Raw genomic sequence first — 15,902 nt, 5'->3', positions numbered from 1 at the left:
TGTGTAACAAATCTAACTCTATTCTTGACCTCTTTTTCCGCTTTAATCTACATTTTCTCTGCCTCACCAAGACATGGTTTTCTCCTGATAACACTTCTCCCTTTTTTCATACCTCTACTTACCACCCCCCACACCCGACCTTTTGGTTGCAGGGGGTAGGGGAAGGTAGTAGGATTCTTTACCATTCCTCCTGGATCCCCGTTTCACATCCGCCTGGCCTTCCTTCCTTCTCAACCATTGCATATCATCTCTCAAATTTCTCTAAACCCTTCCTTGCCTCCTTCCTTACTATCTATAGGCCCCTGGCCCCTCTATTGATGTCTGTGATCATCTGGATTCCCTATCTTTTCTCCTTCCTCTTCTCTTCTGTCTACTTGCTGACTTTAATCTCCCTCTCCTCTCTTCCTCTGTTCAATACCCACTCCTTGCTATCATTGACTCCATTTAAGCTTTTTTTCTTCCCCTCCTCATCGTTCTGGTTCTTGTCTTGACCTTATTTTCTCTTCACTCCCCCCTCTTGGGACCATTTCTGCCTATCCTGTTCACTCTTCTGATCAGTTTTTTTTTGTTTCCCTTTGTCCTCTCCTCCTGCTACATTTGTTCCTTCCCCTTCTCTCGTCGCAATCTTTGTTTCTTTGATTCTTCTACCTTTCTTTCTTCCCTTCCCCATCTCTTCTTTCTCATCCCTTTCTCCTAATGAGGTCGTCAACTCTCTGCAGTCTTCTCGTGTCTGTTCTTGATCATATCCTCCCATCGGGCTCCTTTACCTCCTCTTGGAGACCCTCTCAACCCTGGATCACACCTGTCCTCACCTCTCTTCGTTCCAATCTATGCAATGTAGAGCGGCTATGGAAAAAGTAATCTTCTGACCTCTCGCTCCTCACTGCATTAATCATATGATTCAGCTCTACTTGCAGCTAAAAAACGCTATTTTCCTAAGCGTGTGTGCCCTCTCTCTCCCACCACCCCGTCGCCTCTTACAGCTTCTCCACCCAATTCCCTCCCCTCGCGTTCCTGATATCTCTCTCCTTCCCCCCCTTTCTTCCTCCGACTTTGCAGATTACTTTACCTCTAAAGTTCTCTCTCTGCTCCTCCTTCCCACCTCCCCCTCCCTATCTATTCCACCTCCCTTTTCCCTATCATCATTCTCTACTCTCTGAACTTGACATCTAGGCTCTTCTTACTTGCCACTATTCCACCATTTCCCCACTGGATCCTCTTCCATCTGCCCTTATTCCTCATCTCATGCCCTATCTGGCTTGCCTTATTAACTCTTCCCTCTCAGATTATCTTTCCTTCTGAATTTAAACATGCACTCATTCTTCCCATCCTGGAAATAAAATAAGACTGCTCTTCTGCATGTCTCCAATTCGCTCCTTTCTGACCGCCACTCAAAGCTCTCCTCTAGTCTTATCCTCCTCAATCTTTCTGCCACTTTCGACATTGTCAACCATTTGGTTTCTATCTAACTGTTCCTACTGTGTCACCTGGGCTGGTAAGACATTTGCCCCTCTACCCCAACGTTATGGAGTCCTAAAACGTTCTGTTCTGAGGCCTCTTTTATTCGCCTTCTACACTCTTTGCCTTTCTGCTCCCTTTGGTTCTTATGACCTGCCAGACCATTTCAAATGGATTGTGTCCTCCAACGTATTCCACATCATTGACATGTAATGTCCACAGCTGTGCTGCTTTGGGAAATCTTTCAGCAGAGGGCGCCCTGCGTCTATGGCGTCGGCTCGATGTCCCTGGAAGGCCTACGTCGAGGGTGACGTCATCGGATGTTATGATGCTTGTTAATCTGCTTAGAATCACATGCTGTGCATATAGTCCGACATCCAGTGGTAACTGCAGAGTATTGCATTTTGTCTTTTGGGGACCGAAAGCGCTCACGGCACCGAACCATCTGGAGATCCTGAATCAAGAGGTGGAAGCGCTGCTGGGTAAGGACGCCATAGAAGCCATCCCTATTCTTCAGGTAGTCAAGGGTATCTATTCAGTGCACTTCCTTGTACCCAAAAAGGACCTCACCATGCGCCCTGTTCTAGACCTGCGTCCAGTGAACAAGTTCATAAAACCCCACAAGTTTCACATGGTAACACTGCAGGAAGTTATCCCACTGCTGTAACAGGGGGACTACATGGCAACATTGGACATGAAAGATGCATACTTTCATATTTCAATGTTGCCAGCGCACAGGAAATATCTAAGGTTCACGATAGAGGACAGGCATTACCAATTCAAGGTAGTCCCCTTCGGCATCGCCTCAGCGCCAAGGGTGTTTACCAAGGTCCTGGCAGTGGCTGCAGCACACCTGCACAGACTATCCGTCCCAGTTTACCCTTACCTCGACGACTGGCTCATCACAGGGGACTTGTACAACACATGTTTTTCGAACACCCAAAAAACAGTAATCTTCTCTTCAGTCTGGGTTTCTCAATCAACAAGAAGAAATCCAGTCTAGTCCCAGTCAAACGAAACCATTTCTGGGAGCTCTAATTCGGACAGAAGACGGTCTCGTCTTCCCCTCCAACGAGAGGGTTCAGAACATGCTTTTTCACATTCCTCAGTATGTAGCCAGTCGGCAGGTGACCGTGCGCAAGGCCATGCACTTGCTAGGAATGATGGTGTCGTGCATATACATGGTTCCCTGTGCACGTCTGCGCATGCGTCTCATGCAAGAGTGGCTCAACAGCCAGTGGTGTCAGGCCAGCGGACAATGGGAAGATCTGGTAGTTGTCTAGCCAGCCCTCGTTCTCTCTCTGCAGTGGTGGTCAAGAGAAAACCCTCTTGAAGGGGAAAACCTTCACCACCCCTGCAGTGGAAGCCACTCTCACGACAGACGCATCTCGAGGTGGGGGGGGTCACCTGCTTCAGCAGACAGCACATGGAGTGTGGTCCCCTCAAGTAGCATCCAACCATATAAATTTACTGGAGCTATTAGCAGTGTTGAAAGCACTAAAGGCCTTTCAGATGCAGCTGCAGAGGAAGACAGTATTGATTCTAACGGACAGCACTACAGCCATGTATTACCTGAACAAACAGGGGGGCACGCACTCTCCATGGCTATCCAGGCTGTCACAAAACATTTGGATATGGGCTCTCAGACACAAGATGTTTCTGTTGTCCCAACATGTTCCAGGGGAACTCAATCTTCTGGTAGACATGCTCAGCAGAGATTTTCCTCTTCCCGAAGAATACGAATGGCGTCTGCACGAAGACATTGTGTCCAACGTCTTCGCAGAATGGGGCTTCCCAGAGATCGACCTGTTTGCAACTCAGAAGAACGCCCAATGCTAAGACTATGCCTCCAGGTACCCCCAGACCCCGCTCCAAGGGGAACGGTCAAGATGCACCAGGAACCAGGAACCAGTTACCATGATACTGGTGGCCCCTATGTGGGCCCGCCAACCCTGGTTCGCTCACCTGATGGAAATGTCCCTCTCCCCACCAGTGAAGCTACCCTGCCCGTACAACATGCTGTCTCAGGACAGGGGGGAAATCTTACACCCATGCCCACAAACTCTGAATTTAGCAGCTTGGCTCCTGGGGTCATAGAGTTTGGACACCTACAGCTCCCTCAGAGGTGCATGTACATACTCAGGGAAGCTAGGAAACCGAACACACGTTATTGCTATGCCAGCAAATGGCAAACGTTTTGTCATCTGGTGTAATTCCAAGGGTGTCAATCCCATCGATTGCTCACCCACACACATTGTGCTGTATCTAACCCATCTGTTAGACACTGGGTTGGTCTTCAATTCCCTAAAGGTTCATCTGGCTGCACTGTCGGCCTACACAACATCACAACAAAAATTGTCATGGTGGAAGATACCAGTGATTAAGGTCTTTATGGAAGGGGTTAAGGGGATTTATCCTCCCATTTCTAACCCAGCTCCTGTGTGGGACCTAAATGTGGTTTTGACCAGGCTCATGTGAGCTCCCTTTGAACATATGCATAAAGCAAGTCTAAAAGACCTGACTTATAAAACAGCCTTCCTAGTGGCTATCACCTCTATCGGAAGGGTTAGCGAACTACAGGCACCTTCTGTTCTAGACCCCTTTGTTACAGTCCACAGGGATAAGGTAGTCCTGCGCACGCAGCCCAGATTTGTGCCTAAATTCATATTGAAGTTCCATGTGAACCAGTCGATTGAACTACCTACTTTTTTTCCAGAATCCCACTAGCATGGCTGAAAGAAGCCTTCACACACTGGATATGCGCAGGGCAGTCATGTTCTACCTGGAAAGAACTAAATGACTAAGGAAGACAAACCAATTTTTTGTTTCAGGGGCATCTAGTAGAGAAGGGGATCCTGTCTCCAAATCAGCTATCTCAAGATGGATTGTCAAATGCATCACACAATGTTACACTCTTGGCAAGAGAGCACTGCCCTTCAAGGCTAGAGCACATTCTACTCGAGGCCCTTGGGCATCCATAGCATTCATTGCAAACGTTCCCCTCGAGTCCATTTGCAAAGCGCCAACCTGGAGTTCTGTACACACCTTTACAAAACACTATTGCCTAGACACTCATTCTAGGTCTGATTCTCAGGTGGGACAAGCGGTACTAAGACATCTTTTCTCTACTGTTCCTTCTCACAACCCACCTCCAACTCCTTGTACTGCTCGCTAGTCTATGCACAGCATGTGATTTTAAGCAGATTAACAAGAATCAGAAGACACGCATTACTTACCGTAATAGCATTTCTGAGGATTGTATCTGCTTAGAATCACATGCGCCCTCCCTACCTCCACGCTCGGGGTAGAAGGAACATAGACGTCCTACTACTTTCTCTCTTTATGTACTCAGTCACTATAGACTTGGGCTCCCTCATGGCAGGAAAAATACAATCGGTGGGACCTCGGCGCGTGAGGGATTTTGGGCACACTACACGATGGGGTTAGTGTTACAGACACATCTATGCCAATGTCCCCTTTCGGTCCCCAAAAGACAAGATGCAATACTACGCGGTTACCACTGGATGTCGGACTATATGCACAGCATGTGAATCTAAGCAGATAGAATCATCAGAAATGCTATTATGGTAAGTAATGCATGTCTTATAAGTAGGACACGCACCGTGCGCAGCCTCAGTTCCATTCTTTCCGCAAATGTGTTTGCTTCGAGAACTCGGCGCACCTCGTTTTATCAATTTTGATAATGTCTTCGACCCCTCCAACCCCACGGTCGGGCTTTAAAAAGTGCAGGGACTGTAAGTCCAAGATGTCCATCATGGACCCCCAACGTATCTGCTTGTGGAGTCTGGGTGAGAGCCACGGCACTGACGACTGCTGGTAGTGCCAGTCGTTGACTTCCAAGGCCTTGCAGGAGCGTAAGGGGAAGTTGCAGGTAGGTCGGGAATCCACCCCTGTAAATCCAAGAAATGTAGTCTTTCCACTGACGACTCGAGGGGTGACTCTCCCCGTCGGAAGGAGTCCAGGAGGTCTCGGTCCCGGAGTTGTTCTCCCTCCTCGTCGAGGCACTCCCGGAAGCGGCATCACCTGTCGCCTTCCCCGTCGGATAATGGCTCAGCGAGGAAAGTGGCTTGCCCCACTAAATCCTCTGCTCAGAAGAGTGGGAGGCATTCAGGGAGAAAATGTTTGAGATTTTTCAATCTCAGGGAACTGCCCCGTCCACGCCTTCTGTTGAAGCCGGCGGGGAACGGTCTGACATTCGGCGCGATAAGCATCGGGAACCATCAAGGGCCTGTTCCGACAAGGCTCCGGTAGATTGCCAGAGACGTGCCAGATCCAGGTCGCTGTACTCGTCCCTGGCGAGACCGTCGAAGCATGGGAAGGTGTCGAGGAAGGTGTTGACCCCTTTGGCACCATGCCCATCGAGTGGGGCTGTCGGAGCCGTACCCTTGGCCAGGCCCTCTGCGCCATTGTTGACGCCGAAGCCGTCAGCACCCTCAACGCCATCGGGGCCTACAGGTCTGAATTTGCTGGTGGAGGCCACTAGAGCTGTGGATCCTCCAAGAAAGGCTCTGGCTAAGACTGTGAGCCCCTCTGTGGACTGCAGGACTACTACTGTACCTAGGAGGGAGTTCTTTCACTCTCCAAGATATTTATGAGGATGAGGAGAGGTCTGATGTGGAGTTGGAGCCTTTTGATGCTCCTGACGTTCCTGAAGCTCCTGACATGGTTTTCTCTGAGGACAGTCATTTGGAGGATCTGTGTCAGTCTTTACATGACGCCAGTGCCCTGGACACCTCTCCTGAGAGGGAGTTTGGCAGGCCAGAGCCTGGGGCTCATGCAGAGTCCTCCTATAGGAGGTTGATGTTGAGGGTTACGGTGTACCTGGGGTGGTCCGGCCCACCAGTTGAATTCTATCAGGATGACCTGACTGACATTTTAGATCAGGGTCCGTCCACTGACCCAGTGTTGCCTTTTCACGTGGCTTTACAGAAAAGGGCGGCTGCTGCTTGGAACACCCCAGAGTCTCTTCCGGCGGTCATCAAGTCATTGACTAAGAAATACGGCACATCCTGTAGCAACCCCGCCTACCTATCCACACATCCCACTTCTAAGAGTTTGGTGGTTAAGGCAGCCACGGCCACCTCAAGGCAGGCGGCGTACCCTACCAGATAGGGACGACAAACGCTTTGGTGGATGGGCATGCATGGTTTTTTCGGCTGGGAGTATGGCCCTTAAATCGGCCAACTCCACCTGTGCCTTGGCTACATATTCAACACTATGTGGAATTGTCTCTCTGGCGGCTGAGTATATTCCCGTAGGGGAAGAAAGGAATGGGTTCCTTGATATTGTGCAGGATGGCCAGGATGCCATGTGTTAAGCCCTTCAATCTGGGTTGGACACAGCAGACAGTGTCAGCCGGTCCATGGCTGCGAGCACCGTGATACGCAGGTTTGCGTGGTTGCAGAAGTCAGGCTTTGCACTGGACGTGCAGGCCTGTCTTCTCAACATGCCCTTTGATGGCTCTCATTTGTTTGGCAGCAAGGCTGACGAGAGCCTTGAGAGGTTGCAGGCCTCCAAAGCAGCTGCTAAATGTTTTCATCCTAGGGGACAGCAGTGGAGGGGTTCCTTTAGTTACTACTCCTCTTTTGGTACAGCGAGAGGAACAGCCAGTCAAAGGCGCCACCGTAAAACTACCCGTGGTGGACGGGGAAGAAGTGCCAAAGCCGCTCAGGCAGCTGCCTCTTTGCCTTCAGGCACTTCCACAGCTATGAGGCCAGGTCCCATTGTTCGCCGGCTAACGGCAGAATGTTTCAGCGTCTCGAAGAGTGGCGAGCCATTACTTCAGATGCGTGGGTTCTGGAAACAATAGCCCATGGCTACTGCCTACCCGTCCTAAATCGGCCTCACGACAATCCACCGGGGAAACTCTCTTCGAAGATTCCAGATCCGCTCCTGGTGCAGGAAATGTTGACCCTGCTGAAGAAAGGCGCTATAGAACTAGTGCCCGTGGCGGGGAGGAACAAGGGTTGGTATTTCCCATATTTTTTGATTCCCAGGAAAGACGCAGGACTGAGACCCCTCTTGGACTTGCGTCGCTTGAACAAGTTCCTCAGAAAGGACAAGTTCAAGATGGTCACTCTTTCTCAGGTCCTTCAGGCCCTTGGACTTCAGGATTGGTTGGTGTCATTGGACCTACAGGATGCTTATTTTTATGTGCCGATCCATCCAAAACACAGAAAATACCTGAGGTTCGCCGTTGGCAGCTCACACTTTCAGTTTCAGGTCCTGCCATTCGGGTTGACCTCCGCCCCGAGGGTCTTAAAGCTCATGGTGGTGGTGGCAGCGTATCTCAATAGAGGGGGGGGTTCATGTCTACCCCTACCTGGATCACTGGCTGATCAGAGCGAGTTCTCTCGAACAAGCCTTGGATCATCTCCGTTTCACCTGCCACTCCCTTCACAAGATGGGCTTCTCCCTCAATTTCAAGAAGTCACATATGACACCTTCCCAACAGCTCCAGGTCCAGCTGTTTTGGGCACATCCTTGGGTAAGCGCTCCCTGTTAGGCAGAATTGCATGCAGTACCCTCTGGGACCACCACATACAATTAGGACTCGAGGTGTAAGCAAAACCAACCTTTGGTATAAGTCTGTACTACACAGTTTATGGTAGTGAGCTGAGCAGCCAGGCTTATCTCAAGAGGGAATGTGAGCAGTACAAGGATGTTAAACAGAGGTCTTACAATCACAGTGGTTCAAGTAGACACTTACACTCAAGGTTTCCTGGTAAAACACTTATTTATTTATTAAATAGTCATTTAGAAAACATTCATTAGAAGGAGGCCACTTAATATTATGCACAAATATACTTCAATACCAAACCAATACGTTTCTGAGTAAATTAGGCTCCCTTGAAATAGGAGCAAAATGGCATTTCAGTTACTTTGAATGGGAGTAAAAAGGCACAAGTTAGTAGAATAGATCACAAATACTTTCTTAGGCAGTGCAAATAGTTTCAGTTCACTAGAGGACTCAATTCAGTTCAATAGGCATAGGCCAAAGTCAATGGACTAGTGTCTTGGATAGGAAAGAGCAGTTCTTTAAGTAAACGGTAAAGTCTTTGCCAAAATTGTCAAAAGTACTTTGTACGAAAAAGAATCATATGTTGGGTCACAAGCTGATTAGGCCTGTAAATAGGGAAAGTTTCACGAATTTTCACCGCGAGAGGTAAGTTCTCTCAATCGGGTTGGCACAGTACCTAAGTTTGAAGAAAAAAAAAAGATGCAGCTGAAGTCGTTGGTTCCTGGCAGCTCCTGCAGATCTCACTGTTCCTGAGCCTCAGTCGTGGGTGTTGGGGAGAATTCTCTGTTTAGGCTGAATTTCCTAACTTAGTGAGTCCCCCAGCAGCTTTGCTGGATTTCTGGAGTTTGTTTTTTTTCTCCTGCCAAGAGTGAGTCTATTTTCTTCACACTTTTGGACATGATTTGAGGGGTTCCTTTGACTGTTAATGTGTTTTATGGGCTATGGGGTCTTTTACTCCATAGGGTCTTATGTGTTATTACTATGTGTGTTACACAGCATCCTCAGTGCAGTGACACAGGGGTGTCATAGTGACACCCCACCATAGACTCCATACCCTGGGACTGGCTACTGTCTCCCATGGCATGTAAAGTCACCATTGGCTTTACTAGTCCCAAATTATGAACAGAAACCAGTACAAACCATCATATTGAGGACGTACTGGTCGGGGCAATTCGATTGCCCCGGGGACTGTTAGTCGCGGGGGCACGTCTCCGTCCCACCTGATCGAGTTTTGGCTGGTGGCAGCGGATACTACTTTTTATATTCGACCGCAAATATATCTCTATGGGTTTTTCCCATTGTTCGAGGCTACCAACTTTAATTATGTAATTCTCATAGCCTCGAACATACCGCCAGTTAATTTATTTAATATTAATTCGCCGGTTGGTATTTTTTGCCAGAATTCGATTCTAAAATGGCGTTTGTGTTCTCTTCTGTGACTCCAACCCAAGTCGAGCCCTTTGTTCCACTTTTTGGCGGGCTTCTCCACAGAAGCCTCCAAAAGTGGTGCCACTCTGTCTGGGTACCACAGGGGGCGTGGGAGGGGGTTTAGGCACCCTGGACTGAGTTACCTTGGTAACTCAAGTCGCACTCTTGTGTGATTGGCCGGCTCACCACTTAGCATGTTTGAGTGACAGCTAGGCTGAGTGAATGGGGGTGTGCTGCATAAAAGCAGGGCTTTTGGGACTGGAACTTCAGAAGTCGCCACTGGACCTGAGAATCCGTCGAGGGAGAAGCTGAGCCGACCTGCTACGATGACACCACCGGTGGAGCCCTGCGGAACCGACTCGCCACTTCCCGACGACAGAGAAGATCTCCTGGCTGGAGAGTCTTCTTCCCCTGACTGGTGGGCACAACCAGTTTACCTTCTTTTCCTCGCATCCCAGACGTCTTGTGGTCGAATTGCCCGTGCCAAGCACCCCGGCAACCGGATAGCCACTTACCACTGGACCGTGAATAAAAGGACCACTCCTTTTAACTGAGAACTCTGCGGCTGGTTTCTTCCCTGGCAGTGCAACGGACTCCTGTCTTCCTCCCCGACGAGATCCTCTCTTCCCCTGGACGAAGCATCCGCTGCCAGGAACAACTGCCCCTGCTAGAGTATTCTCACCATTTTAAGGTACCGTGTCCGCCAGGCCTCCCTTTCTAACGATTGCTACAAGGTAATAATAATCCCTTAACCTTCTGGACTGGGCTGGCCGCCTTGACCATCTAACTGGTCCCTTTCTTTTGGTCCATCTCTTTCTGAACTGATTTCGAGACCTTTGGGCACTTAGAACCGTGTGACCTTGGACACATTTCGACCGGAGCCTTTTACAGTGGGTCCGGCCTTCTTAACTTTGACTTTACGGTTTTAACCTGCCTTCTTCTCCTACTGTGTTCTTCTGAAAGTTTTGGGATCTGTTTCTATCTTTGCTCTGCCTTTCTCTCCCTTTTAAACCGATTGATTAGAGTGCCATCTTCGTTAAGCGCTCACCGCTGTCTGAAAATAAGTGTTGCTTTACTTAAGACTTGTCTAACTAATCGTTGAAGGGAGTGTATCTTTTAGTGACCGTGTTTTTGAGCTGCTTAATATTAGTGCCTGTGTGTTTTATTAGATGTGGTTTTAAATAAATACTTGTATCTCTTTTACACCAAGCTCTGGTCAGTGTTTGCTTGTTCTACTGTGTTCTTTGACCTATTTGAATACTCTGTATACTGCCTAACTCTTCTTGAGGGAAGTCTGACTGCTCAGCCACAGCTACCAAGTGAATCTGTGTGGTACAGACTGCTACCAAGTGGGTTTACTGCCAAACACCTGTTGTCTTAAATCTTTTGCAGTGGTCCCAGTGGGGACAAGAGGGAGGACGTCGGGCGACTCCTGCACTGCACAGGGATGGGTCAAATAAGCTGGCAAAATGGAAGATCTTCGGTTCGATTAGCTGTCATCAAGCACACAATTTGGCGTCCTTCCCCCCTGGTTAATCCTAACCAGCTCCAAGAATGGTATCCAGGTGGCTTATGAGTTGATTGGTTCCACCAACTGAAAGGAAGAAGTCGTCCTTGAAGGGGCTTCTCTGTCGAGATGAACTTGGTGATTCGGACCTTCAGCAGGGCTTCACCGGGCAAACCAGCGGTCCAGGAGTTGCAGCAGCCGACCTCTTCCAGCTCGTCTTTGGTTCTTTCGTTCCAGTTGTCAACTCTGCTTTCCAGTCCAAGAGACTCGCCTTTTAAACAGTTTTCTCCCTTTCATTCCAGCCTAGCTGATTCTCACTCAGCAGGGTGGCTGTCCTTGCCGGACAGTCAGCCAGCCAATCACGACAGAGTGCATTTGGTCTTCTAGGAGACTAAACACCGGGAGTTTCGGGCACCTCCATCAGTTCCTGCCCATGCCAGACACTCGGGCGCCAGAGGCGGTCTTCATTTCTGAAGCCCGCCAACGGCATAGAAACATAGGGACCAACCTAGTTTGGCTTGCAGTGACAAACTCTAGAAGGATCTTTCCAAAAAGAAATGGCGAAAAAAGAAGACCGGGACCAGTTTAAACAAAGGGGCTTAAGGCGCCATCTTGAAAAACATGGCTGCCGCGATTTTTAGCTACCGGTGTTCGCTGTCGGGAAAAATGGTAGTTTGTGTAAAACCACTGCCACCAGCCATATCGATAGGAAAGGGTTGCGTTTGACTGCTACATGAGTTTCTAGACATAGGGGATACTAGGTAGCCCCTCCAGCACTCTATAGGAAGATAGTGTGTGCTGGGTCTAGGAATTTAAAAAGACTAGTGAAGTCAATTTAACCTTAAATTCTCTGGGAAACAGTAGTTTATCCCAGAGAAGGTATTTAAACCTTTTGGAATTCTAAAAGACATCCCTGTGTCACTGCACTGAGGGTGCTGTGTGACACACACAACAAAGATGATGCCTATGGAGTTGTCTAAAACTCCATAACCTAAAGAAATAAACACTAAAAACAAACATAATTAAAAAGTTCAAAGCCCCAAAGTTTAGCAAAAGAGCTGGAGGGCTCTAAGGTAGAGGGAATTAGCACATTTATGAGAATTCTCCCTAACACTCACCACATTGTCCAGATGGTCAACAAATTTCAACATGCCCATAGTCTCCCTGCTTTCGAATTCTGAATGTTACTCGGCCTCATGGCATCCTGCGTTTATCTGGTGCCGGAGGCCAGACAGCGGATAAGATCCCTTCAATGGTCCCTCAGGACGCAGTGGTACCAATTCTCAGGCAAGATGTTGGATCTCCTTCAGATTCCGCTCAGGATCTCACAGGATCTTCTGTGGTGGGCCAGCTAAGGGAATCTGATTAATGGAAAGCCGTTTTTGGCAACTGTGGCCTCGAGGTGGTGGTAGTGATGGATGCTTCCCTCACAGGATGGGGTGCTTACGCCAACGAGCTGACCGCCAACAGTCGTTGGTCTCTGTCGGTGTCCAGACTTCACATAAATCTTTCGAAGCTGAGAGCCATCAGGCTAGCCATGAAGGCTTTTCTGCCGTTTGCGCGGGAAGAGTGTCCTGAACATGACGGACAACACAGTGGCCATGCATTACCTCCACAAAAAGGGGGGGTGTAGGGTCGCTCGCGCTGTGCAGGGAGGCGATGCAGCTCTGGTTCTGGGCAATACAGCAGGGAATCTCACTCTCAGCATTTCATCTGGCAGGAGATGAGAATGCCGCGGCGGACGCTCTGAGCAGGCAGAGCGCAGTCTCCCCTGAGTGGGAGTTGGCTCAGGAAGTCCTTCAGGAGATCTTTGCCCTTTAGGGAATCCCTGAAGTGGATCTGTTCGCGGCAGGTGCCAACCGGAAGTGCGAGACATATTGCTCAAGGGAATTTCCTCTGAGACGAGCTTTAGGGGATGCGTTCGTCGTGGATTGGTCATTCCCAGTTCTGTACGTGTTTCCTCCGGTCCCCGTCCTTCCTCAAGTCCTAAGGAGATTGCGGAGGTTCGGGTCTCACATGATCCTAATTGCTCTGGATTGGGCCAGGAGAACGTGGTACCCAGACCTTATAGAAATTTCCATCTGTCCTCCACACTGTCTTCCCCACAGAGAGGATCTTCTCTCACACGAGGGGGAGTCTGGTTCTCTATCCAGAGGTCAAGACTCGCAACCTTCACGCTTGGTTTCTGAATGGTTGAGATATAAGGATTGGGACCTCCCGGATGACGTGATGGTGGTGTTGCTTTCGGCCAGGCGCCTGGCAACCAAATCCCTCTACCGTTGGCGTAAGTTTTGCGACTGGTGCAGAGGACACAATGTAGATCCCTTTCATTGTTCCATTCCTATGGTTCTTTCTTTCTTGCTTTCTTTGGCCCACAAGGGTCTTCAAGTGGGTACCATTAAAGGTTACCTGGCAGCGCTGTCTATTTTCAAGTGCTCGTCTGAAGAATGTTGTTATTTTAAGATTCCTTTGATTAGCCAGTTTCTAAAAGGGCTCATGAGTGTTCCCACCGTCCCCTTTCCAGGTGCCGGTTTGGGATCTGAATCTAGTCTTGAAATTCTTGATGGGTGCTCCGGTTGAATCTTTGCACTCTTGTCCTTTGAGACTGTTGACCTTCTAGACAGTTTTCTTGATTGCAGTTACATCTGCTCGCGGAGTGAGTGAGTTGCAGGCACTTTCGTCTAATCCACCCTTTACTGTGTTCCGCAGGGATAGGGTTGTACTGAGGGTACGTCCTTCCTTTCTACCTAAGGTAGTGTCTGAGTTTCATTTGAGCCAGAAGGTGGTACTTCCTGCTTTCTATCCTCCTCCTAATCCTGCTAAGGATGAGGAGAGACTCAATAGGTTAGACCCTAGAAGAGCTTTGAACTTTTATATTTCTAGGATGTCCAGGGTCAGAGTGGATGACCAACTTTTCGTGGTAGCTAATATCTTATTCCGATCACCTCCTCAACCACCTGATGCCCTACTCCTCTTTGATCTCACCTTAGAGTTTTGTAAGGTAGGCTCTCCGTCCTGCAATCTCTAGCAGGGGCGCAATTAACAGTCTTTCCCTGGATCTAGTTACTTCACTGATCCGTTGAGCGGTTGACAAATCTTGGAGAGCTGGGTCAAACGGGTAAGTCTCTATGCCAATGGTTGCTTGGTATAGATGCTTGAAGTCTTTATTCCCCAAGTCCTTTTTTGATCTGTGTTTTGTCTTTTCTTTCAGGCGTGATCTCGAGCGGATTTTTGAATGGAGGATCAACTCTTCCTTAGATGCTGAGCAGATTTCCTTCAGGTGAGTAGTAGCGCAAGAGTGTGGCGCTGAATGTCTGAATAACTGTTTTCCCCTCCGTGCGCGACTAACCTGCTGTTTCTTTTCCTCCTTTGCAGAAGCGGCGCGGCTCCGGAATGAAGAATGGAAGAACCGCTCCGAGGTGTTCCGGAAGAATGCTGTCCCCGGGTGAATATTAGATGCCTGAGCGGATACCTTCCCTTCAGCAAGTGCGGAGGTCCGGGGAACGGCTGAAGGAGAAACCGATGGATAGAATGCTGCAGGTAAGGCCTTTGCTGCTTTACTGACTTCGGTTCTCTTGTCTTTCTTCTTCAGGTACCGATGGATGGATTTCTGGATGGGCGTGGCTGTAGCAGTTCGAGGACAGGACAGACATGGTGAGCGTTACGCTGCAGAAGTGCAGAATAACGCAAAGCGTGTTCTGCCTGCAGGACGTGGCTTAAATAGCCTTGCAAGTAGTTCCAGGTAAAGTAGTCCCTTTACCACACCCTGCATTTCAGATAAAGTAGTCCCTCAGCCACACCCTGGGTAAGCAGAAAGGCTCAGCCTCACTAGACTGAGTAAGTAGTTCCATGCAGTTTAACCCATCTTATGAGCCTGGTGCCTTATGGGAGTCAGTGACTGGGGTGGGCCCATAAGATTCAGGGCGTTTTGAGCACGAACCATGACAGCTCAATTCTTTGATGGTGGCTCCATTCGAAATGATACATTCTTGTTCTGTTGGGTTACTCACCCTTAATACAGCTTTTCCTGGTGGTGATCACCTCTGCAAAGTGTGTGAGCGTGCCGCATGCTCTTTTCTTGAATACCGTCCTTCCTACTTTTCTTGAAAGAGAACGCTTCTTTTAAAGTCCAACCTAAATTTCTGCCAAAGGTGCTATTGGAGTTCCACGTCCCTTGGAGCATTCACCTACCGGTATTCTATCCTCCACCTCACCAGTCTAAGGATTAGGAAAGTCTGCACAGGTTGGACCCGAATAGGGCGCTCAATTTCTACTGGCTGGTATGCTGCAGTTTAGACTTGATGGGCAGCTTTTTGTGGCCTTCTCTCTATCTAGGGTATGTCTGGCGATGTCCTCGCAGACGATATCCCGCTGGATAATTCTCTGCATTGCAGAGTGCAACTAGAAAGCGGGGAAAGAATTACCATCCAGGGATCGGCATTGCACCAGGTGCTTGGCAACATCCTATGCCTTGCAAAGAGTTGTGCTAGGGAGAGACATGGTAATCACTCATGTTCACTGAGCATTATGGCTTGGATGTGGCACATGGCTCTGACGCTCGATTCGCCAGAACAGTGTTGCAGAGGTTTCTTGTCTGGAGACTTTCATCCTGCCTCTGCACTCTGTACTGCTTCTGGAGGCTATCCGGTGAGAAATGTGCAGGAAAATGCAATCCATTGAAGGAGATATTCATTACTGGTAGTGTTCTTTCTAAGGATTCTTCTCCCGCAGATTCCTCATCTCCCTCCCATCCTGCCCCGCTACGAAAGTGTTCTGTTGCCGTTTCTATTTGTTCTCTGTTAATGGTACAACAACTTGAGGTTGTGACAATTGGATGATAGACATATGTTGGTGTTTTATTGATTGCCTATCGTCAGCCTGTTGATCTCAATATGGGCGCTGTTCCTAAAAAACAAATGTGATTTTGTGCGCTTTTTTTGGCTTACTTTAAGCAGATCCTTATGGATT

At 48.8% G+C, this 15,902-nt stretch overlaps 1 protein-coding gene across 11 annotated transcripts in view; it reads left to right on the top strand.

Moving 5' to 3' along the window:
- PDS5B (PDS5 cohesin associated factor B) overlaps window positions 1–15,902 on the top strand; it is a 2,333,811-nt gene that overhangs the window by 1,479,146 nt on the left and 838,763 nt on the right. The window lies entirely within an intron of this gene.

Source organism: Ambystoma mexicanum, chromosome 7q (genome assembly GCF_040938575.1).
Source record: "Ambystoma mexicanum isolate Mex_15411 chromosome 7q, UKY_AmexF1_1, whole genome shotgun sequence".
Taxonomy (NCBI): Eukaryota; Metazoa; Chordata; class Amphibia; order Caudata; family Ambystomatidae; genus Ambystoma; species Ambystoma mexicanum.
This window is presented reverse-complemented; position numbering and strand designations above follow the sequence as displayed.